We start from the raw sequence: 25,737 nt of genomic DNA on the forward strand, positions 1-25,737 counted from the left end.
CCTCAGGGCGAAGGCAGCTGGCTGTCGCGTGCGCTGGTGTTGCTTTCCAGTTAAGCAGAAGAAACTAAAATAGGCCCAAAAAACCCTGAACGTGTACAAACAACTCGGCTAGTTTAAACTGGTTTCGCACAGAACAGGTTTTACATTTGTGTTGCAGTTCAAATGTAGAAGGTTGAGAAAAAAATGCTTTAATTCACCTGCGTTTACTTTGCTCAGTATACGCCTTTTCTAGTGAACTGAAAAGGTAAGGTCAGCTCTAATTATGTACAATTGAATTTACATTTCGGTTTTCTGAGTTAAAACTCGGTATTTTGATAAACACTTTGATTATTGCAAACTGAAAGGAATTATGTTCGCATTGCACGCGTGATATTTATTCTAACAATAAACCAAGCTTTTATTCGGCAAAAGCTACTTAAGTTCCCAGGTTACTGAACTCCGCCCTCCTTTCAGACCTCAAACGCACCATTCCTGGGTGTGTGTGTGTGTGTGTGTGGATCCAGTAATTCCCTGCTGACTGGAAACAGTTCGCTGAAAGGCATGGGACCGCGGTCCGAGCGGTGACGCAGCAAAGCTGAGGACAGCTTGTTTCACTTCATAGCAACATCAACGTTACTGTCACCCCTCAACCCCGCCATCATCCCCTGCTGTGTGGTGGTGAGGGGCAACGCTGGGCTGACTCCGGATCAGCCCGTGCTGGAGGATGGAGATAGAGAAGAGGACGAATGGGTTCGACTACCCGGAGAGAAACGACGCCAAGTCAGCGAACGGTAGGCTAGCACCGCACCTCCATCCAAAACACATGGCTGCATGTTTGATGAGCCTCTGAGTGTGTCAGTGCTGCTGCTGCTGCTGGAAGCGTCTGCAAACTGTTGCTGAGGGAGACGAATGAATTAAATAATAAGCTGCATTCCTAGAACTAGTTTAGCGAGTGGGACGGAGTTTAGGTTTGCAAACTTACTCTTTCTGACCAAAGAGTAAAATTATAAGCAAAATTTGGTTTGTTACTCAAGAGGGAACGAATGAATTGGGGTTATTATTCCAAAGTGTGTGTGTGTGTGTTTACTTGCTTTTTGAGTTGTGTGTGTGTGTGTGTGTGATTGCTGGAGCTGCTGGGAACAGAGGTCGGAATGTTTTTATTTGGAGGTGGTCAGTCAGGCCCGAGGAGATCGTAAAAGGTGAACTTTTGAACTTGGAGAAGGCCCTGCAGCCATTAGCTTGTTAGTCTCCCAAATCCGGACAGAACGAGAACGGGTTGACATGGAGGAATGGGTTCTACCGGGGTTCTGCTGCATGCAGCTCCTCACATGGCCCTGGTCTACAGTTTGCAAGGAATATATATATATATAAACTGAATACAAAAAACCCCTCCTTTCTTCTCTGATTAATTGCGTCTTCATAGGATATTGTTCGGTGATATCGGCCTATTCCATACCCAAACTGAGCCTCACAGCACTTTGCAGCAGGCGCCAGTCCCATTTCGACTCCCCATACGGGGAACAAAATTTATCGTCACATCCAAGATTAAAAGTCTCCCAACCCCGGCTCCTCCTAAGTAATGGTGCCCTGGCGCCACTGAAGGTTCGCTGTGGATGTTGTAAAAAAAAAAAAAAAAAAGTTTAAATAAAACATTGGAGGAAGCATTCAGTGTTCCTCCAGTGATTTTTGGGAAGTTGGTCATATACATGGGATTAATGATTATAATGAAGATAAAACTAATTGCCACGTTGACACGTTTTAATAGTTGTTGGAATATTACATTTTCTCTGATATTTTTAGCATTCTCTTGCACAATTAGTTTCTCTTTACGTTACAATCTTGTTCCTGGACATTCTTGAAAGATATGGAGTTTTATTAAACCATTTTTGAGGTCTGGAACAGTCTGGAAATATGTCTGTTTCCAAACTGAATTTACTCGTCATTAAAAAAAATAACACTTTCTGTTTAAAAAGAGCTTTTTACAATAATGTGTAATTCATGTAAAAATTAACATCAGAACTAAAGTTTTAACGCTGGTTAAACATTTTGTTTTCATTTAAATGACACAGGTCACAAGTAAATATCCACTCATTTCACTGCTTTTTCACCTATCAGTGTTTGAAATTGGCCCTGTGATCCCTCAGATTGAAGTGTGCTTCACCAAACAAATAGCTTCCACAGATGTTCTTTGTTCTTATGTCTACATAAAAACGAATGTGTAGCTACGTCACAAATTTAGCTTTAAGTAATCAGTGTAACATGTACGATGACCAGCCCAGATTTAAAAAGCCAAAGCATTATAGATTTTGATCTGTAGAGCTGGTGTAAGTTGGGCCACAAAACTGGTGAAATGGCCCTTTTCTGTTCAACAACATCAGGAACTGAATTCAGCATTCTGTTTTCTTACCATGGACCATATAGATAAATGAAAATGTGCACATTTATCAGAAATGATAATAAAACCTGTGCGGGAAAAAATTCCATCAAATTTGAGTCTGAAAAAGTATGGAAATTTTTAAATGGAAAATTTGTGGAAAATCTGATCATTAAATATGTTTTCATTTTTGACTAGTAGAGGAAAAGCATCTTTCTTTTTCTTCAGTTTTCTTAGTAACTAAGCTGTAAACAAATCCGTTTCAAATGAAGGAAATCTATTTGCAGACTTGTTGAAAACAAATAACCAAGCAAAAAAAAAAAATATTTTTTTTTATTGTTCCTTCATTATAAACCTATTTATTTATATTAAATGTGCTTCTTATTAATTTCTTGTCAATGCTTACATTTCATTCTCAGCTTTATAATATATATTGTTGTGTATTATAATTGACAGAAAGATTTATTTGACGTAAGCTAATGTGGTTCGATTTTGTGAAAACAGAATTTGCTGATGTCTAGATTTTTACTCACTCAACCCTGTCACTCCTTAACACAGTGAGGGTGTCTAAGTGATCATTAATGCTCAGTATGAATGTTAACAAAAAAAAAAACAGAACTTTAGGGAAATATTCTAAAAGTACTTATTTTATATTTGGTTGTACATCTGTAGACAATTGTTGATTTTTTTTTTCTTTCCTAATTTCATATAAGGTCACTAAAAACCCTAAAACTTGGTGGAAGGAGAACATTTTCTCCCTACAGATCACAGGAAAGCTTCTGCTTTTCTTTCTCTCTTATTAAATTGTATAAAACATTTGTAGTTTTCCAACTCTAAAGGTAGCGAGGCACTGAAGATGTCACCTTGGAAACCATTCTCATTTTTATCGCTGCCACCCCAGGACACAGATGCCTCCAGATGTTGAGGTCCAGCTGGAAGAGCCATTCCTGTCTGCTGAATAGCAATGTCCACTCCTCAGGCCTATTTACCATCATCCACTATTGTTCAGAAGAAACAAAAGCAGCTTAGAGCTCGGGGCAACTCCGGCTCCACTCTGAGTCTCCACATAACCACATTTGGGAAACAGACCTAATTTCTATTGATCCCTTCAAACACAACACACGAGCTGCTCTGAAGTGTGCAGGTTTGGTGTGACTGAAGGCAGTGGAGGAGTAAAGCAGGACGTCAGGTTTGGTGTTTATGTGGATCTGATCCTGGGGGTTTGGGCGGCCTGGCATGAGCAGGGAGCGTAGGCTGAAAGAAAGTGCTTTGTCAGCCTCTGCTGTGGCTCCATGGAGCCGGTGAGGGGCTGTCCTGTCCCCCGGGAAGGGTAAGCAAGTGGAACAGGGACAGGATGTGACCCCATAATGTCCCTTCTCCCTTTCCTTCTCCACGCCCCCCACTGTGATGATTGAATGATGACCGGTACAGTAGAATGGGAGTGGGTTTCTTTTGCAGCTGATGGTGGTGGTGGTGGTGGGGGAGTAGGGGGTAGTAAAAGGTGAGGGGGCAGATATAATCAATCATGTTGCGTTTCTTGTCTCTGGGTTTCTGTCACCAAAAGGCTTGTAGAATTGCAGCTTGATGTTTCAGAGGAATCAGAGGAGTGATTAGTTTGACACAAATCCAACAAGAGCGGTGTGCTGTGGAGCAAGTTCTAGAGAAGAGCCTGAACAAAACCTAAAACTCTGCAGGGAAAAAATTACAGGCACAATGGCAGTGGTTCAGATATTTCTTTAACCAGGCTTGGAACCAGGCTATTTATGAGATGCGTGAAACACGCACAAATTCAAAACATCCTTTGGACAGACTTGTTTCTCATTTAAGGCTCCCAAACTCTGGAACCTTCTTCCCACAGACCAAAAAACTAAAGACAGACATTAACATCTTTATTGGAGCCCAAAAGCTTAAATCTGGGCAAATCTGTTTACATGGGGAAATGGAATGGATGTTCTTTTAACAGTTCTTTTAACATTCTGCTTTACAAATGTTAGTTTTCTCTTAGATTCTTCCTCTTTTCTTATCATTCTAAAGCCTCCTAGGCACAGGTGTTGGCAAGGCTGCTATAACTCTAAAAGCAATGCAGTGTATTTTAAGTGGTCTATTAAAAAAGAATTATCAAAAGTATTAGGTTATTTAAATAAAAAAGTACACAGAGTAATACTTCAGTATCACCAACCCATCTAGGTGGACAAATAATTTAGAGTAGATTCTGGGAAGATCTTAACAATGAACCAGAAATTGATATGACCCAACCTTAGATTTATTTACATGTCAGTAATTCTCACAACTTGCTCTAAAGCTCATGGTCCCACTGTACCTATTTATAAAATTATTAGTGGGGAGAATCAATAAAAAAATTGGTTGCTTCAATTGCTGTATCTGTATTTAATCACATTTTATTTGAAAACTATAAATTGGCTAAATATGCAATATTTTCAACTCAAAAGCCATTTTTGCTGCTGAATTGAATAAATAGAGACATGAACTCAACAACAAATATGTATAGTTTTTAATCTTTGCTTCCAGCATCAGATTGATGCAAATTGCTATTAGCTGTTCAGCTTTCCATTGTTACAGGAAGCCCTGATCATTCATGGAACTTATTTGGAAAAAACTTTTAGAAATGTGGACTGTGGATGCTGCATCTGTGCTGTTGCACCAGCTTCAGCACTGAGATGCTATTTTAGGCTCAAATAGATTCGCTGATAGACAAACTAATTTTAGCACAACTGGCACAAAATAAAAGTATTTTCCAGGGTCACATCAGATCGGTTTAGAAGCAGACATCAACCCCCGGTGGGGCAACAGAAGCATCTTTGCTTTCCATGGCAGCTATTTGCTGATATCGCAAACATAAAAAAGATTCTGCCTGAACGTTTGTATGTTTAAAAAAAAAAACAAAAAGTGAAAAACTGTTGTATGCTAAAAACAAACAATTGTGTTAAAATCTTTAGTGCCTTAAAATGTATGTGATTAATCTAAATTCAATTGCCCAAAAATTATACTTTGAATTCAAAGAAAAGTACACAGAGATGAAAGTTGTTTTTCAGAATTATATATTTACAAATTCCGATTGTTTTCTATAAATGTTTATACAGAAATGCTACTATCAATCCTGACATTGCTTTTAAGGAAGACCAGACATGTTTTACATTACACAGTTTAGAGATTTTAAAAAGTATGGAGTATGCAGTAATCAGCAGTAGAATGGTGGTGACTGTGTTCCTACTAGGACAACATCTGGTTTCTAAGGCGATAGCAAATCTGACCAGGTCATTCATGTATAGAAGAGTGTAAAGTTTGCAGTTGGGAAAACTTCTGAAACTTATTGGGTACAAATAAGTTTAGTTAATAAATTGTATGCTACATATTTTTTGTAGCTTACATAATGGTGCATGGACATATCGCTATACACATTGCCTTTATAAATCTGTGATGTTAGAACAGGAGCGTAACATTCACTATCTAACATAATACTGTCAGGGGTTTGGAATTGTAGTTTTTTGCACAAGTCTTCATTCCCCATGTGGTAAATTACAGGCAAACTGCACCACAAGGTGCTTTTATGTCTCTCCCTACAGTGCTGGTTGTTTAAGTCTCCAAAATGTTGCACTTAGGGGTGCACTGATTGAAGTTTACTGGCTTTTTGCAGATTACCAAGCTTTAAAAAGCTTGACCTGCCGATACTGATTTATTTATTTTTGTCTGAAATATTGCTATGTATAGCAAGAGAGTCGCTGAGTTGGTGACAGTGGGGTGACTATTGTTAACTGTGAACGTGTGGGTCTGTCAGGCAAACTTCTCTCACAGCAGAGAAAAAGAGGACAGTGGCTGATTTTCAGGTCTTTGCTGAGGTAGATGAGATCGGTGGAAAAGATCATTTTCACATGTCAGCCGATCACTGATCTCACAATTAAGAAAATCGTGGCTAATTTATTGGCTGGTCGACTTGTCGGTGCACCCTAGTTGCACTCATACAAAAGTACTCTTGGTTCCCTTTAATTCACCATATACATCCTAACTTTATGAACTTGGCTTGGGATGCCATTATGTTATCCATGCCACGATTCAGCATTCTAGATTTAACGGCATCTCTTTTGCATATTTGGCTGTCTTTTTTCTTGCTTTTTTCTTTCACATTTGTATACATATTTCCACACTTTATTATAAATATGTATGCAAGTCCAAAACTGTTGTCAAAATGTTGATGTATGCCCTTTGCTATGTAAACTTTGAACTTTAAACGAAGCATTTATGTGCAGTGTTGTGGCAGGAAGTCTCCTTTGCCCCAGAGGTTTAAAGGCTGAATGTCCTTGATGCTTTGGCTCTTGTTTCTTGGCAGCATGTTTGAGGTCAGGCTGATGGAGGTCAAATGGTGATGCATCACCACAGCAGCACTGGAACGCAGCTCAGTACTGAGGTCCATGCATGATGTCTGTTACTGCATATTTTTGTGATTTTGACCATTTCTCATTTTCTGGAAAAATGCTTGGAATTTCAGAGACATGTTTCGAGTAGTTCATAAAATAGAAGAACAATTTTCATTTTACTCAAACGTATACCTATAAAAAGTAAAATCAGAGAACTAATAATTTTGCAGTGGAACTGAACTGAAAATAATTTATATAAAATAATGTCTTCATTTATAATGCAAGTCTAAATGTTTTATTTGTGTGTGTGAGGGGAGGTATATCATGTGACACGCGGGGGGCGAGGGGGAAGTGGCAGGTAAGTGCTATTTGAACGAGGAGCAGGGACAGTGGGATGATGCTCCTGAAGGATTATTGCCGCTGCACTCGGCTGACCTTAACATAACCCAGCAAAGTATTTACAGCCTCCACTTGATCCATCAGCTGCAGGGCTGGGGCACTTTGCCTGCTCGCTCCTGGCAGAGGTAGAAGGACTCCAACAGATGCTAATGGAAGCCCTTGCACCATAGCCCTATGTCTGCGCTGTGTGATGGTGTATGGAATGAGCTGGAGTATCATGACACAATGATGCTTGATCTGGGAGTTGGGCTTTTGTCAGGCTTCTGTGATATTCATCACGTCGCCAACCCAGAGGCAATAAATGTCTTCAGTTTGAGTTTGGTTGGAGGATGACTTTATAGGCAGCTGTAAAGCACTGAACTTGGTATGTAGAGTAGTGAGGGCCTTCCTGTAAGGCTGCAGCTCTGATGGGTACAGTTATTGGTGGGGGTTATAAAAGATCAACTCCTGTAAAGAATGAAACCAGCTTGGTTCCAAATAAAACTCTCAATTGAAAGAACCAGCATTGATCTGGGTTTTGTGCACAACTAAAAATTCTTCAAAGCTTACAGCCTTACAGTTCAGCATCATGCAGTTCAGTCATTTTACAACAGAAAAGACACATGGAGCCGTGCAGGTAGAGGTTTTTAAATAGAACTGTTGAATAGAAACTCTTCTTCTTACCTGAACACAAACATACATAGACTTCTCCAGGTTGTAAAAGGACAGTTTTTGCATATTTTTGCTATTTAACAATTATTATCAATACAAACAATATTTAAACAAACAATATATTATTTCTACATAATACTTAGGAGTGCACCGTTTGCAGTTCTCTGGCCAATCAGGGATCTTTATAAAACCTGACTTGCTGATTCTGATTTTGGCTGACATGCTTTTTTTTGTTTGAAAAATCAGTAAATATAGCAACAAAGTTACTAAGTTGTAGAGGATGTCTCCAACATCCTCCAAGTCAGGGTCAGAGTTCACCATTGAAACAATAAATTAATTTCTTTTCCATGATAACTGTAAGCAGTCTGATTATTACAGATCCCTAGATCACACTTTTGTTGCTGGTGTTCTAGCTAAAGTTTTTCTACTGATGCCGATACTGATTTTTAGCCAACTATGATTTCTTTTCATTAATTATAATAAAGATACAAAAAAAGATTTTAAACAGTTCTAATCCAAAAAAAAAGTATTTATATTTATGTGAACTTTTAGCCCAGCAATGTTTTAACTAATTGGAAAAAAAGTATTGTACTGTTGAGTTTTGAAAGGACTAGCCACGGATTAGTTGATGAAGCTGGAAATGATCAGGTCTTTGCCATGAACAAATTTAAAAATATTTTTGCATCCTTCTTTTATTGATAAAGTTTAGACTCATTAGTGGAATAAAAATGGAAATGTAGTTCAACTCAATAATTAACTTTTAAATTTTAACAGTTTTTCAGCGTTTTTAACTAATTTTGTTAAACTAAAATGCAATTTTCTTTTCCCTTTGGTCACCAGTTCAAAACCAAATCAGGACTTTGTGGCTTAATGTAAGAAACAAAGATGATAAAATACAATTTAAAAATAACTTCCTGTTTTTAAGCTTGTTAAAGTCTTGGGATATTTCATTTTTCTTAAAATCAGGTTAATATCAGGGTGGTACAACTGTATCTAGATTGCCCAGGGACAGAGTCTATTGGCTGCCGCTCACATCCAGCTGATGGGGACGGTCTTTTCTCTGGTTAGAGCTAATTCTAATCAGATGGCTGCTGTAGGCCTGAGTTTGCTCAGTGCTATATGCTGGCTGGCTCTGTGAGGTAATAAAACTCTGACCCCTGGTATGATGAAAGAGAAGTTGCTCCTTTGAGCATGTCAAGTGGTGGTGATAGAGTCCCTACTCCACCTCCACCCCCCCTCCCTGACCACAGCGTGACCCAGAGCCCAGTCACGCATCAGGATCAACTGTTAATGTTGATTAGATGCATGGAACCAACACAATAAAAGTCATTGTTTGTTTGACGTCTTAAAGAGGGTAACCAATTTAGGTTTATCTACCATCATGTACTTTTTTGCTTCAATAATATGAAATAATAATCTAAAAGTGGGAGGCTATCCAGTTGTTGATCTGAATAGGACCTCCTTTTTTAAAAGAAAAAAGAAAAAAAAAAACATCCACCACAAAACTCTATTGACAAATCTTCCCTGTAATCAGTTTGTCTTTGATTTTGTATAATCAATGTATCAATTAGACAATCAGTCTCTTTATTTAGAGCAGGCTCTATACATGACAGTAACAGAGTGTGCTTTACCTAAGATCAAGAGATGAAGCAATGATGAGCTAGATGAGGCTTAGCATGAAAACAATGAGCTGAAATGTCTAGTTAACAGAGACGATGATGGTGTGAAGAATTGAGGAAACATGAGGAGAGGACATGGAAGGTAGCAAAATTCTAAGAAGCATAGATTCTAAATATTTTTTGTTGGACTAAGATCAGAATACATATGATAATAAAAAATAGAAATGTTACATAAAAAAACTGAGGTAAAATAGAATCTACATTATGTTTTAAATAACTGGTATAAAACAAAGTAGATAAAAATCTATATTAAGGCAGATTAACTTAAGGTAAGGTGAAACTAGAAATGAATAATTGTTGAAGTTTTTTGGTGGAACTAGTGGTCTATATTTGCAGTATTAGACAGTATGACCAAAAAGATAGACCATTTACTTTTAAAACATTAATAATGTCATCATGTCTGTAGGAAGATGAGGGTCATATTAACAAAATGATTCCTCACTGATGGTTTTTGTTCTTCCTTTGGGTTTTATCAAAATGGCTATTTTGGAAGACCTGAGGGGTTTGGATGGCTTTATCATTAAAGTGGGAAGATCTGATAAAAAAGTGGGACTGAGACCATTAATGTCCAAAACCGTGAACATCAAACTGTCAGATGCTCTACTGAGAAACTATAGGATCAATATTTGCACTACTCCTACCTGTTTTCTTTTGCAATTTTCATTGATGAGCATGTACACAGAGAGCGTGTGCTACAGAGTCGCTGTAGAGGGGCTACGTTCGTCTCCGGAAATCCTGAAAACTGAGTTGTTAGTGGAATTGTTACTAGCAAGAGCTTTAGCTTAACCTGATGGATTGGTTTTCATAACTCATGAAAACCAATCCGTTTCCATGAAACAGACTGGTTTCATGAAAACAGTAAGTTTTTCTTTTGAAAATCTTTACTTGTTTAAAAAATATTGCTATTTCCCTTGAATGAGCTGAAGAAAGTTCTCCTCTAACCATAACTTTGTATTTTAAATGCAATTAAAAAAAATGCATTGATTAACTTTAAGTCGTCAGATGGAAAACTTATATTTACTAATGTTATAATGAGCATAAACATTATTCCTTAGAGGCTGTTATGGTTGAAAGCTGCTAAAATCCAAGCTTTAGTGAAAAGTATTATAGTATTTTACGTGAAGTCATCCACTGGAGATTATTTCGAAAAAAGCAGATTTAGTAGAGGTGTTGTGTGAATTTGACTGGCATTAGGAGGCCAGCACCATGTGGCTACATGCTTTTGTCAGCCAGAAACACTGAGTATGACAGCACTGCCATGTGGATCTCCTGTGCTGTGCCTTGTTACACAACAAGGTCAAGGGTCAAATGTCGAGGTCAACGTATGACGGCGAAGCTGCCTGTTAAGTCAGCCCTGAAGTTCCATCACAATCTGTCAAATCTTACATCCACCCCAGTGTGTGCTGAGAGGCTGCTAGTAGATCTCGGCCTAACGACCGGCAGACAGACAGACAGACAGACAGACAGACAGACAGACAGACAGACAGACAGACAGACAGACAGACAGACAGACAGACAGACAGACAGACAGACAGACAGACAGACAGACAGACAGACAGACAGACAGACAGACAGACAGACAGACAGAGAGAGAGATGCAAACAAATTTAATATTTATTTGCAGAAAATGAGAAATGGACAAAATCCCCACCACATTTGCAGTGCTTTCGGACCTCAAATAATGCAAAGAAAACAAATTCATATAGAAACAACAATACTAATGTTTTAACTCAGGAAGAGTTCAGAAATTAATGTTTAGCGGAATAACCATTAGGTTTTTAATAGGGTCCAGTGAAGTGGTCTCATTTGTTCCAGAGCTGTATATAGGATAAATTGATGTGTGTATATATGTGTATATATATATATATATGTATATATATATATATGTATATATATATACACACACACACACATATATGTGTGTGTGTGTGTGTACCGAAAGAACACAAATCAGTTCTATATTTCTAAGATGAAAGGCTAATAGTTTATAATTTGATAAACAGGACATCATTATATTTTATCAATTTCTTGTCAGCTGCATTAAATACTGACTGAATAAACAAAGTTGTTTTCTCACGTATTAAATGTAAACATATGTATAAAATAAAACGGATAAAAATTTGACAAACATACGACTAATATTAAGACTAAGCTTGGTTGCAATTCTTTAATTACTTGAATTACAATGTAAATAAAGATATTTAAAACTATTTTTAATCAATTTAGGATGTGCCTTTGAGTATTTTTAATTAATTTTTTTGGCCTGTTGAATATTTCCTTTTTTCCACAGGATCATTTTTACTGTAAGCAAGAAGTCAGGAATGTAGATTTGTGAAATGCATGTTTCTTTTTATTAGAATTCTAAATTACATGTACACAATATTCTTCTTGGACAGGAAGCATTACTTCAGCTAAGAGCTTAATACACATGGGTGGAATAACTGTTTCGATAGTGTTGAGTTTTGATAGATTGATTCTGAAATGTTGGAACATTTTAGTCCTAAGTTGTTGGTTGTCTCGGCCTTATAATTAGGTGGCGGATGCTATGACAACAGTGATGTATTACTATTTCTATATTACTACAAAGTCATAATCACAAGTTTAAAAGTAATTTTAAACTTATTTTATATATTTTTATCACTTTTTACAATTCCGCCTAATCATATCAGGAAGAACTGACATTTCTTCAATTTTTGGCTCTGAAGACGTCAAGTATCCTCTTTCTACAGTCTACTCTTTCTATAGAATAGGCATATGTGGAAATTTTCTTTTATCATTACTGTTTGCAAATTCATCAAAGTCTAGTGTTATAATTGTAATATTTTTTATTTGGATTGTCATCAACACACTCGGAATAAATAAATTCTCAATGTTAGATGATCAAAAAGGATACTGAACGCACTCTGACATCCTTGGCTCTTTAGTCATTGTTTAGACATTTACTTTTTCTGAAAATCAATAAGCATTTATTCCATCCAAAATGACTTAGTCTGTCAAAGTGCTGAAAAAGGTGGAAAGTGACACTAAATAGAACTAGAAAACAGAGAAAGTGGCACACAGACGATCTTTCTTCTTCACCTGGTCAACACATATCATTTGTCTTCATATCACCTGGTTAAGTCCATTTCTGTCGGGATTAACAGAAATGACCCTTTTATATTTTTGTCCAATAAATGTACTTTTAGCTTCATTTGGATTTCTAGAGTTTTTGATTTCCTTGTCCTATCATTAAGTAGCAGATTTACAAATAAACTCTTATTTTAACAATTGTTAAACTCAAGAAAATTAATTTTACTATACTAACACAAGAAGAAATGTCTCATTTGATATAAAGCTCCTAAGTCTTTTATTATTTTTTTAGCACATGTTGAGCTTTGATAACAACAAGCTGATCCTGCTTTGGTCTTATCACAACATCACAGCCAGGTGGTCACGTTACTGGTGGCAACATCTCCCCTCTTCACTTTGTTATAACCCCATCTGTTCCTCCAAGACTGTCTGAAGCAAACTGAAACTCCTTACTGTCATGCATGGACGTCTTTATTGGAGGGGGTGGAAGGGTAAAGTGGTGCCCAAGGGGTAAAGAAGCCCTCTCTACTCTGACCTCTCAGCAAGCATGGGATTCATTATGTCCTGCTGCTGCAGCAGAGTGAAAACAATGATGTATCTGTGGCAGTGCTTCCTCTCATCCATCTTGCAAGTGGGAAAGAGTGATTGATTGAGCAGAGCGCTGATGTCACACAACTAAGACCTGTTTTTTTGACCTTTATTCACCCGAGGTAATGGTCCATCTTCATTGTCTGTCCTACGTCACACGCCTGTAAATAAGTTTTGTCACTGTAACAACCTCATTAGAATCCTGTAATCTGGGATGTGCGGATGCATTAGTAACATGGCACTGCCCTCTTTTGGGTCACACTGGGAAGTCGTGGACTGACCATCTCCTTTTTACATGTTACTTTTACACAAAACACCATGCTGGCATTAAAGCATAGATTACCAGACCGAATTAGTTTTTTGTTTTTTTTTAATTAATTTGGTTGAAACATTCAAAGTGTCATTGTTTATATAGTAGGGACAAACATGAGCCTAACTGACTGTGTTCATTTAGTAAAAGTATTCTTAATCCGTTTCTGCTCAGTTTTGTTGAGTTTTAATGATGATTGATTTTACACCCAAGATTATGACCATTTGCATAGTAGTCTTCAAATAATACTACTGGGTACATATGACAGATAACTCATTTTGCAGAATTCAAATGGAGCAGTAGAAAATTTGAGAAAGATGGTCTAAATCTTTGCTTTACCCTGTTGTCTACATGACTGTGATCCCTGGCAACAAGCCTTTTCTTCATCACACACCTGTCTTCTTGTCATTCTTGTACATATAGCACATGTTTTCCCCTGTGATGAAATCTTCCTTCTATAAACTATTAACACCAATTTAGATCGTTGGTGATGATAAACTTAGTGTGTTGTGTATTTTTGTCTCGTTCTTTGTTGGAGCTGCGATGGACTGTCCATCTGTTTAAGATGGAGCCTACAACTGATTTGGTCATGTTAAGCAGGAAGGACCAGGGGTAAATAAGTAAATGGATGAAAACTGAGTGGCTGGATGAATGAATTACATGTAGCATGTACACTCGAGCATATTGTTCGTTTTGTCCATAGCAACAACCTATTAGCAGCATGTACTAGTAGGCTCAATTTGTGCTGGCTGATCTAAATCTGTGGTACATCTCCTAGCTAAAGATTGATGTTGTAATAAATGATGGGTACTATTGCCACCTATAGGCCAGTACAGGTCACCATAGAAACTCTATGTACAAAAGCTGTTCCTGTCCAAGAAGACGCATTGGATTACTGGTGTTGCTCCCCTTCAAAGAGCTTTTTGGTCTTCTAGATCCAATTAATTTGTTGGGTGTTTCACAATATACTTAAAAAATATCTTTGAGTTTATTGACATGCCAGGATTTGAATAGCCTCAAAGAGATTTTGAAAGTGCTCACATTAAAGTTGATTGAATTTGTCATTAGTTGTTGTTTTACTATCAGCACTTGGCAGCTTAGTCACAGTGGCAAAGAGTATATCTGATTAATGAGTGGAAGAAACACATTGCTGCCACTAGGATCTCACACGACCAACAGTTTTTTTGGGGGGGCAGTGTTAAAACTCATTCAGAAACAAATTCTTTATCTTTTCTCTCTGTAGCTCTTTATTTAAAACAGACCTATTTGCTGGAATAACAGGTAATTTACTATCCTTTGGGTTTTGGCATCGAGATCAGAACAGGCTTAAAAGTCGAGGCTGATGTACTATGGTTATCTGGTTGATGCTGCCCTTCATTTCTCTTTAGAGTAGGTCCTCTGCTGCGTAGGGGAAGCGCTGTAAAAGGTGGGCTGTTTCAATGCTTTTAGAGATTCTTTTGGAGCATACATAGTAGTAGGGATGCTCCGATCAAGTTTTATGCTATTGAATCAGCCCTAAATGCTGATCGGGGCTGATCACCAACACCAATAACACAGATCTGGCGGAAAAGAACCATAAAATTACCTTATTACCTTAATTACCTTATCACCACAAGCACATACAAAAACTTGCAAGAAAAGTACAGCAACTATTCAGTCAAAACCACAACTGAAAAATCTGTTATCAGTGATGCAATATTTAACAGATTGAAAACAGTAAAACTCTCAGCAGCCTAAATTATGCAGAAAGTCAAATAGATCTCACAACTTTGCACATATCGAATAATGTCCAGCTAACAAAGGAATCATTTGAAGTCAAATGTAAGTTGCATTCAACACTGTTTTGTGCATGAGAAAACTCAGTTGTGCATAGTTTAAAAAAATAGTGTTTACCCTTTTATTATGTGAAAAGAAATAAATACAGTGCTTCATATGCACATTAAAAGCCCATTTGCTACTTAAACCAGATTAATCTAGTCTTGACCTTGAAGCAGAAAAAGGCACTAGTGAAATTAAAGAGCATTTACTTTGAACGGGCAAAAAAATGTTCAACAACATTTACTAAAGTTATTTTTCATAAAGAGAAGCATCTGTACTTTTCCAGTCATGAGTCTATTCCCGTGTTGGTCCACAATGGTGGGATGCAGCACTGAATTTAAGCGCTTACTCTTCATATTTGTACAGGGTGCAGATATTATTGTGCCGAAGTGTAAAATCTGGATTTTTCTGCAGAGATGTTAAACTTAACAACTTAACACTGAAGTCCCAGCTTTATATACGAGCTGTGAAACGTCCAGGAGATGCAACACCTTTTTAAGGAGACATTCAATGTGTTAGGACTCTGTCTGCTGGAGCTTGGGCAGGGTTATGTCTGTAAAATGAAATCATTTTTGGGGTTATTTGCTTAGCCTTCTGCCTGTCGTGTTCATACTGCTGGGTGTTGGAAATTGAAGACTGCTTCAACTGCTGTCTGACAGTTCTGAGTTTGTTTTAGTTTATTCTCATCAGTGAGCCTCAATAAATTACCATACTCTGCCAAGTGCTTGCTTCTTAATATCACATTAGATTTGTTGATTGATGCTTTTTGACCTGCTTCCAGGATGATCTGTCGTCATAAATTACATTAATACACAATTACACTTACAATCATTAGATTCTGTGCTGCTTCACAGCTCCTAATTTCTTTACACCTTTACTCTCAGAGCTGCTCAATACTGTATAGCAGGGGTGCCCAAGTCGGTCCTCGAGGGACGGCATCCTGCATGTTTTAGTTCTCTCTCTGGTTATAGTAACAACCTCCTCAGCATGTCAGTGTTCTCCTTAGGCCTCTAATGAGCCATCATTTGATGCAGGTGTGCTAAACCAGGGAGAGAACTAACACATGCAGGATGCCGGGCCTCCAGGACCGACTTTGGACACCACTGCTGTATAGCATATATTTACTGTTATTGCAATTTTACTGTATGCAATATAAGTATCGCAAAGAATAGGGGTGGGCAATATGGACTTACATTTTTTTTAAAGCATCATTAATTGGAATTTAAAGCAACAGCAATGAATCAAAAATCTTGTAAGAAATTTATAATGATAAATGATAAACAATACGATAAATGCCCACCCCCAGCAAAGAACTCCTTTGGGTTGCAATAAAAATCATTTATTGTATAAGCAGCTGCAACAAACTTTGTCAGTAATATTTATTGGTAATGACAAACTTAATGAATAAATCCATTTATTAATTTCCATTTTCCTGATATGGCATAGCCCTATAGATTATTACTGCCCAATAATTTTTCCATGTTAATTATGAACAGACCGTTAATTATGTACAATAGAATGAGTCGTACGGTGATAGCCCAGCTGCACATCAAAGCCTGGTGAAGCAGCCTGGCTGGAAGTCATCAGAACATCCAGAGATGATGGATGCTATAGTGTTGAGCTACTCAGTGGTAAACCACACAAATCCATCATGTTCCGTACGTCCCAATCCACAAGCAGGGAGCCAGGGGGGAAGACGGTATGTTGTTTTGATGGTGAACTGATTGTACTGGAGGTTGCAAAGGTTTTAAAGGTGAAAGGTTAAAGATGCAGCCTTTCATTGTCGGCAGACAATGGGCCACAGCGGAGCAGGCTCTGGCTGTATTGGCTGCTGCTGGAAACCTGTCCAGCCTCAGGCTATGATGGTCAATAAGCTGTTGCGGGGATTAGTGACAGAGACCACACACTCAAGCGCTCTGTTCTTCTGTACTGTGGGGCTGGTCATGGTGAACATTGAAGCTTTGGAGAGCAGACTGAAACAACACCTGGCTCTGATCTCAGAAATGTTGTTGTTAGTTGACCAGAGAGCAACTAAAAAATCAGAGAGCAATTTGTGGAGGGTTGATGGACCAGGACCCTCACAGTGGGTAAGGGAACACTGTGAAGCTGGCTTTGTGTTGAAGGAGAACTCTGTTTTCTCTTGCTCTCAGGTTGTGAATATTCACTGTAACTTCACAAATTCTTTGACATTCTTAACTTATGATTTCTTAAGAAAAATCAACAGCTTTTATTTATTCTGCTGTTCATTTAGGGCTGCAGTTAACACATTTTAATAATGGAGCATTCTATTTGTCAGACAATATTTTTGATTAATCTGATTTAAAAAAAATCCAGCACATTCTGCAAATTTTTCATTTAACCATTTAATGTAATTAAAAATGCAAATAAATAAATAATTCAATTTCATTATATTGATATAAATAACAATATCCCTTCAGTGAACACTGGATTATTTGCAGCAAAGGATGCTTTCTTAGCTAAAAAAACCTCTCTAACATCAACCTGTGAAGCTCAGGCCATCAGTACAGCTGATCTGTTTATTTGTCCAATTAACCAATCAAAAATCCGATAGCAAAAGGTGCAAAATAGGATATCTTTTTCTTTTTTCTTTTACTTACTTTTGAACCAGGTGAAGCTGAAACTGACATTTGAGGAGTTCTGAGTAGAACAGATTTACAAAGAAAGTATATATCTTTTTTTCTATTTAAATCAAACTGCATATATTTTTCATACAGCTTTGGCTTAATTTGAGTGTGGTGTTCTTTTAGCAAATGACCTTAGTGTGCATACTCCAGTTATTTATTATTTAATTACTAAATTAGTTGATGATTATTTCAATAATCAGTTCATCACCATTATTGTTGACCAGGATGGTCGATCACATGATTTGAAACATCGACAGTGAACTAGATTGTGCACTGACTCAGCGGGGGCCTGCAGACATCCGTTCTTGTTACATTTGTATAAGTGTGTGTCTGTTCAGCAGGAAGATGACTGAGGCACGTGTGTGTTGGTGTATGCTCTAGGGAGAACATATGCTGCTGTTGACTGCGGGGCTGGTTCTGGGCAGGAGGAGGGGAGGGACAGGGGGGCAGCTAGCGTGTGTCGGGTCAGGGGTCTACAGCTGTTGGTAGCACAGAGGTACGCTGACACAAATCGGGGGAGGTGAGTGGTTTGGTGGACTCGATACTGATGGCCCCTTGGTCTGAACCAGTCTGGACATGAATGATGTGGCTTACTGGGCGCTGTGTAAGTGAGAAGCGGTTACTCGGTGGGCGCACAGATGGCTGCGCTGCTGAAGGAGGTAAGATGTGGAGGGGGAAGTGGGTAAAAATAAATTCTGGCACCAAGAGGGTAACTGATATGAAGAAAACAGATTGTTCTTCAGCTATGGGAGTCAGATGATACATCAGGCTGTGCATTAAAATCAGACAGTGTGGTCCATTGGTTGATTGGTCCATTATTTATTAGATCGATTAGTCCAGTTATACAGCTTGATTTCATTTTATGACTAAAAATGCTCCAGCAGTTTGTGCTGTGAGATTAATTTTTGGTCTAAAAGTCTGTGAGGTGGTCTGCAGAAAGGATTCATCACACTATTCCCTAAAGACAGCAAAATAATAACCACATTACCTGACGTGAATGAATGGATAGTGAGTTGGACAGTGTTTCTGTTGAACATCAATGCAAAGGCTCAATACAAATGCAACACTCAAAACACTTATTCTATGTCAAGTCAAGTGCAGTTTAGATTCATAATCTGTGTGCAGCCCAGTAGAATATAACAATTAGTGACACCAGCAGGGTTCTGGAAGATGAGAAGCATTTTCCACAGCAGTAAGAAGTAGAGGTGTGCCGATGGATCGGCCACCGATCATAATCGGCCGATTTCCACGAAAAAGTGTATGATCGGTGATCGCCGATCACGGTCTCTTGTTGCCGATCACACAAACCGTTCACCTGCTTCTCATTTCGCAGCCTGCCTGTGAAGCTGGTCTCCTCTTTCCTTCACACTGCGCAAGCGCAGCAACAAATCCTAAGCGAAGTGGAACTATAACGCACTGAATGAATCGGGAAGTTTGCGTTTTGCGGCGGAAAATTGAAGCACGTCAAAATGCATCAACACGACGAATCTAATATGGCATAAAAACAGTGCCATACTTGACGGAGTTTGGCTACATCGAGGCTCACTGCAGTAAAAAAAAAAAAAAAACATATGGAGCGACCAGATATGTGCCATATCTGGTCATAGCTACAAACACTCACCCGCATTAGCATGACGGTCAGAAAGCTAAAGAAATAACCCGCAAAATGATTTAAGTCTTCGAGCTGCGATGTAAGACGTTGGTTCTGCTCTCGCTGTTGAACCGCTGCTACGCTACAGGTAGTAATATTTGACTGAGCTTCGCTTCTGCTCCACCTGGTAGTGACTCTCACTGAACCTCTGTTTGAAGGTGCAGCATCTAACTTAAAAAAATTTTTTGGTAACATTTTATTTGAAGGGGGCTGAATAAGACTGTCATGACACTTTCATAAACATGACATAACACCTGTCATGAACATGAATAAGCCTTCATGAATATTTATGAATGTTGTCATAAAGCGTCATTCGGTAAATTATGTCACTTTTAATACAAAGTTGACATTATTCAAAATGTCTTTGTTAATGCAATTTGACATTAACCAAGAAATCATTACTGATATAAATTTGTTCTAAAAGTATTACTGATTGCACTTTAAAAATTAGGTAACTTTATGTTATTAAAGGTAAAGTTTAATATGTTGTCCTAACATGAAAAAAGAATCGCTGTCCTCCCTGATCTGCATAATTCCTTTGCTCAGTCAGAAACAGCCACTCAGAACTAGCAGTAATCAGCTAGCCACCATGCTATCAGGAAGTTTTCATTCAGTAACTCTGGATTGTTTATTGTAATGGAACCTGTTTTTGCCTTTCAATGTTAAGTTTTAGACTTGAATTTTTTGGCAATGTTGAGAGGTTTTATTTTGACTCTTTGCATTATTTAGCCTCTTCAGAGCCTTCATGTGTTTTCAGTCTGTTAAAGATAGCATTACCAATAGCAGTACAATTTGCACAATGCCTGTTTTATTTTTTTCTTGGAAAAAGTTATTACAAACAAGTTTTTGTCTAAATTAAGGTGAATTCATGGTTCCTTTTTCCACATAATGTAACCAGTAGTGCTTATGATTAAAAAAATAATAATAATGTGATCAGCATCGGTGATCGGCCGTGATCAGCCCTCATGGGTAATCGGAATCGGCAGGAAAAAACCTGATTGGCACATCTCTAGTAAGAGGTCAAACGTCCAGCTTATGATGAGACAACACTTTGGACTAGAATGGCAACATAATGAACACAATCTTTTGGTAATATTAAAATCTTAGGTTATTTAAAACCATTATTCAGAGAATTTCTAAAAACAATGTTTTTATCTTGTTCTGTGAATTGCCTTAAGACACAGAGTATAGATATTGACGACAACGATGATAACTTATTGAGTTTTGGCCAACATCTTCCATTATGACATTAAACCATCTTACTCTTTCATAATGAAAGAGTAAGATGGTTTATGGAAGATGTTGTAGTCTTACTCTTTCATAATGAAAAGAGTAAGACTACAATCGGCAACATACATGGTACTGTTATGGTTACACCCACACAAGTTTTCACGAGGCACAAAACGCAATCATTGTTCAGCAGGGTCAAAGATCTGTCTACAGACAGGCATGACTGATTGGATGCTGAATCATCACCACCTCTTTTATCATCTGAAAGTTTTCATACTGCTCCAGTAAACAAGTTCAAAATGTATTTGTCATAGAGACGATACACTTTGAATGCATTGTACTTGGATAATCAGGTAATATTTTTTGGAATCCAAACACTTACTGTTTACATTGATATTGTGATAATGATAAATTAGGAATATATCGTGCAGCCTTAGCCCAATAAAATCCAAGAAAACTATCACCATATCACTATGACTGACTAAATTCTAAAGTGGAAACAAATAACATAAACATTAAAAGATGCAAAACAAAATTTGATAAAATTAGAAGGAGACAAGAAATATTAAAACAAACAATAGCTATGACTAAAAAATAAACAGTGGGGTGTGCAGTTGCAGGAACATGAAGCAACTCCAAAACACTGAGTCAAGCTTTTAGTTTTTAGTTTTTATGTGATAAATATTTAGGTATTCAGATCAACTGTAAAGCATTTTTTAAATGAATATTTTCATATGTTAATAAGATTTTTAGTTTTGCTCATAATTATTGAGTTCTTACAAATATTAAGAAAAACCACTTTAACATCTTGTAAAGCTAATGTTCTGTTGAACCACAGCGCTCTGTTGTATTTGTGAAACATATGTATGCTGACCTTCACCTATTAATTTGTTTTCTTTTCATTCACACAATGATTACATTCTTCTTGGGTTAATAAATATGGTTAACATGAAAAACGTGGAATTTGGGAAGTAAAACAGATTTCATAAGGCCCTAGAATCATGCCTGGTGGTTGAACGCTAAGCTCCTGATTTAACGTTTTTTCTCCTTGTTCTATGTAAGAAATATTCACAAAGACTGAAAGATTGAAATTCCAGGTATACGTGGGATGGTCATGTCATACTAAAACTCCAGGGCAGACCCAGAACACCCTGGAGGAACTAGATCCCCTCTGGCCTTTGGTCTGTGGAATCTTTGGGATCTCAGACTGATTTGTGGGGGATTTCTGGGTTTTTGAGCTGCACTGTCAATGATTTTAAGCTGATTTTATGTTTAATATTTGCTTAACTTAAAAAGTTCAGTAGTGTTTATTAACCAATTCAGAAGTGGAGTTAATTTCTTCATTTATTTAACATATCGGCATCAGTCCGATTAAAAAAAACAAAACAAAAAACACTGGGATGGTATTAATAACTAATATTTATTTCCATATTGTTGCTGTTTGTTTCTGGATTGGGGGATGAGATTTGTTATGTGACATCTGTTTGGTCATTGGGCAGTGATGGTGATGCTGCAAAGGATTGTGGGAAGCAGAGAAGCAGTGGAGAAGTTAGCAATGTGGTTGATTTTTTATTTTTTTTGTGGCCATAACAGCGATATTGATATTTGATATTGATACCTGTCCAAATTCTCATATTAGTGCATCCCTATAAAAATGTACATTAAGTGTAGTTTCTTAATCTCTTAAGTTTTCACGCCTTGGTCTGCAATATTTCAGCTGGAAATATTTCCAACTGAATTTCTGTTTTGTATGCCAGGAAAAAGTGTAGATATTGGACAGCAACAGGTGGGTGTGGGACAGTTCGCATTACTGTAAAGCCAAAAAACACTCAGGTCACTGTGACGTCGCCACATTCACCAACCGTTTGACCCGATTCCATGTTTTCTCCTGCAGAGTATTTGCCAAACAACAACGCAGATTCCTGCAGCATGAAGCACTTTCCAGAGCCACTCTTCAGTTTTTAACACTAAAAGCAAACCACAAGTGTAATATCTAACTGCTCATCTGCCTCTATATGCCTTCCCACCAGGTTTTTATGGTGACCATCCCCTGGAGACAGAACCCAGCGACAGCATGGGTGAGTTCAAACACTCTGCCTCCCAGAAGTAAATCTTTAACTTCCTGTTTTTGATCAATCAATCAAGTTTATTTGTATAGCACATTTCAACAACAAGGCAGTTCAAAGTACTTTAAGGAGCTCAGGATTTCAGCTGTTTCTCAGTTTTCTAGAAGTTTATTCCAGATTTGTGGTGCATACAAGCTGATTGTTTCTTCTCCATGTTTTGTTCTATTTCTGGAACAAAACGGAGCATCTGGAAGGTTGATACAACAGTAGCAGATCTTTAATGTGTTCTGGTGCTCAGCTGTTCAGTAATTATAACCTATCATCAGTATTTTAAAGTTTACTTTCTGAGCTCCAGGAACCAAGTAGAAGGACTTTAGAAGTGGATGATGTGCTCCATCTTCCTAGTGGAAGAACAAAATCCAAAACACTGGATTTTGCTGCCAGCAGCAGCGTTCTAGATCAGCTGCAGCTGGAAGATTTATTTATTTTTTTTTTTTTTTCCCAGGCAGACCTGTAGAGACACTGTTGCAGTAATCAATCTGACTAAAGATAAACACATGTATGAGTTTCTCTAAATCTCGCTGGGACATTAGTTCTTTAATCCTGGAAATGTTTTTCAGGTGATGGAAGACCAACTTTGTACTGTCTCTACGTAACTCTGAAGGTTCAGGTCCGAGTCCATCACTACACCCAGATCTACTAAAGAATAAGGGAGTTAATGGAGAATTTTTACTGTATTTATTGTTATATTACACATTGCAGTAGTCAGTACTGATTACAAAAATTAGTCCCTTTTCATTGGTCAGACTTATGATAACTTCTGTGACTGCTGATAAAAACTATTAAAGAAAGAGCTTCCTCTAGTGACAAAGCAGGGTTTAACATATATATCTTTTCTCCTTATGTCCACAAGAGGGGAGTATGAGCTCAGCGGTACCAGGCTGTCTTGGACAGAGCTGTGTTTTGCTTCTTTAAAGCTACAGCATTAACAGTTGCTGTGAATCCAGAATCCATCAGCTGAAATGAACTGAACGCAAGCAGTGACAGAAAGTGCCAACGTTTGAGCCAGCACTCATAAGTGTTTGTGATGTAAGCAGGTAATGTCTGTTAATAAAATGGTGATAAGTGGTCAAAATGGTAAAGCCAGTGGTCCTTTGCTTTAAAGGAAACCTGCACTGGAGGAGCCGGGGTGAGGCAGTGGTCCAATGTTAAGGTCCAGGTTCACGTGAAGTTCACTTTAGACTCCTCTGAGTGTCATTCCAGCACCAGGTGGCACTGTAGAGAAGGTCAGAGGTCAGACACAGTTGAGAAACAGCTGACCTCGCCGTGACTCCTCACTGACCTGATTGTGTGTTGCTCTGCTTGGATGTACGCTTTCTGCTCATCCCTTTCTAAAGCTTTGAGGTAAGAGGAGGAGGTGGAGAGCAGGCTTGTTTCTAGGCAGTGGAAGGAAGCTGGAGAGGAGCTATTAAAGCAGCACACACTGAATGGACAGCATTGTTAGCTTGTAGGAGGATGAGGTGGAAATTTATGAGGCAGTGCCTGATTGGGTTGTAAACTTGACAAGGTAGGCTTGCTGCCAGGACTGCTCTCTTTCTCTCTTTTGGCCCTTTTATGCTCCCAGGATGCCTCGGTGCAAGCTCTGGGCAAGGGTGAGGCTGAGGTCAAGGGGGGCTGAGGCGAGGCTCTTTGGGCTTGTAAATGCTTCTAACAGGGTGGGAATTCACAAGCCTCCATTCAGTGCCCAAACACCCAGGTCAGGGGCCAAATAACTGAGCTGGCAACAGCTGTTTTCAACACTACGCCTGTAGATGTAATACTCATGTCAGCTTAGATATCAACATGTTCAGAGACAACTCGTAGTTAGCTTCAGATGGCTGCTGGTCAAATACTGGCTCTTGGCTCATTTTACTTAAAGCTGACGCCATGTCATCTTCTGCTCGGGGTTCATTTTGACATCTTTTAACATCCCAAACATTTATCATTCATTTTTACTAATTATTTTAATTAGTTCAGGTTTTCCAAATTGATAATCTACTTTGATTAGTATTAATGTTTTACTTGTGGTTTCAAGCCCTGATTGCCACTTCTTTTAAAGAAAGATTTTAAGATTGATCAGAAGCAAGAAAACACTTATGCTTTTTTGTTGCCAAACCTTTTCAAGCTTTAAATAAATGATTGTGGAAGAAGGAAGTTTTTTTTTTTTACCAGCTATTTAAAGCTGGAAATATTTCTGCTTATGTTTAAATTTATCTTTAATTTAAATTCAATTCTTCAGAGTTGTGTCCTTCATAAATAGATTCATAGTTTTACACCAACATTTAGAAGTCAGAGATATTGATCTAATTTGATTATTTTTTTTCTTAAGTCAATCATTTTTAATCATAGCAACACATGTTCTGGTGATGGTTAAAAACCCTGTCTTTGTTTCTTTCTCAAAGGTTGCTTCTCTACGTTCCACAGCTAAAGCTGATCTAACAGATGCTGCTGACCATATAAGGAGGGTCTCTGCTCTAAATGGCTGTTTTGTGACTTGCATCCTGAAAGTATTTTGCCTCTGTGGCTCCTCCCCCTTTCACATGCTGCTTGACCCCAGTCTAGCACCTGGTAGAGAGTGAGGTTGTCATGGTACTTTGGTGACTGCACCTCTCCATGGTTAATCATTACCAGTTTGGACTCTTGTTTGTATCACTCACTGGATCTTTGCATCCTGTTTTCACTTTGTTCAATACTACTTCAAACCATTTTCATAAGCAAATGCAAATGAGGGATAAAAAACTTAGAATCAGTCCTAATATCTACATGGACTCCTGATCCATTTTAGAAGTAGCTTTTATATTTTATGAAAAGTCTATATTTTTATTTGTTTTCTTTGTTTTACACACTTCTCCCCCTTTCTTGTTAA

At 38.0% G+C, this 25,737-nt stretch overlaps 1 long non-coding RNA gene across 1 annotated transcript; it reads left to right on the forward strand.

Annotated features, from left to right (window-relative positions):
• LOC148157761 (uncharacterized) lies at nucleotides 1-25,737 on the forward strand. The gene is made up of 4 exons (XR_015764311.1): nucleotides 1-244; nucleotides 454-770; nucleotides 22,797-22,844; nucleotides 25,274-25,737. It is a non-coding gene; the product is annotated as an uncharacterized LOC148157761 (long non-coding RNA).

Source organism: Poecilia mexicana, unplaced genomic scaffold (genome assembly GCF_051168715.1).
Source record: "Poecilia mexicana isolate PSO_F unplaced genomic scaffold, ASM5116871v1 scaffold_9, whole genome shotgun sequence".
Classification (NCBI taxonomy): Eukaryota; Metazoa; Chordata; class Actinopteri; order Cyprinodontiformes; family Poeciliidae; genus Poecilia; species Poecilia mexicana.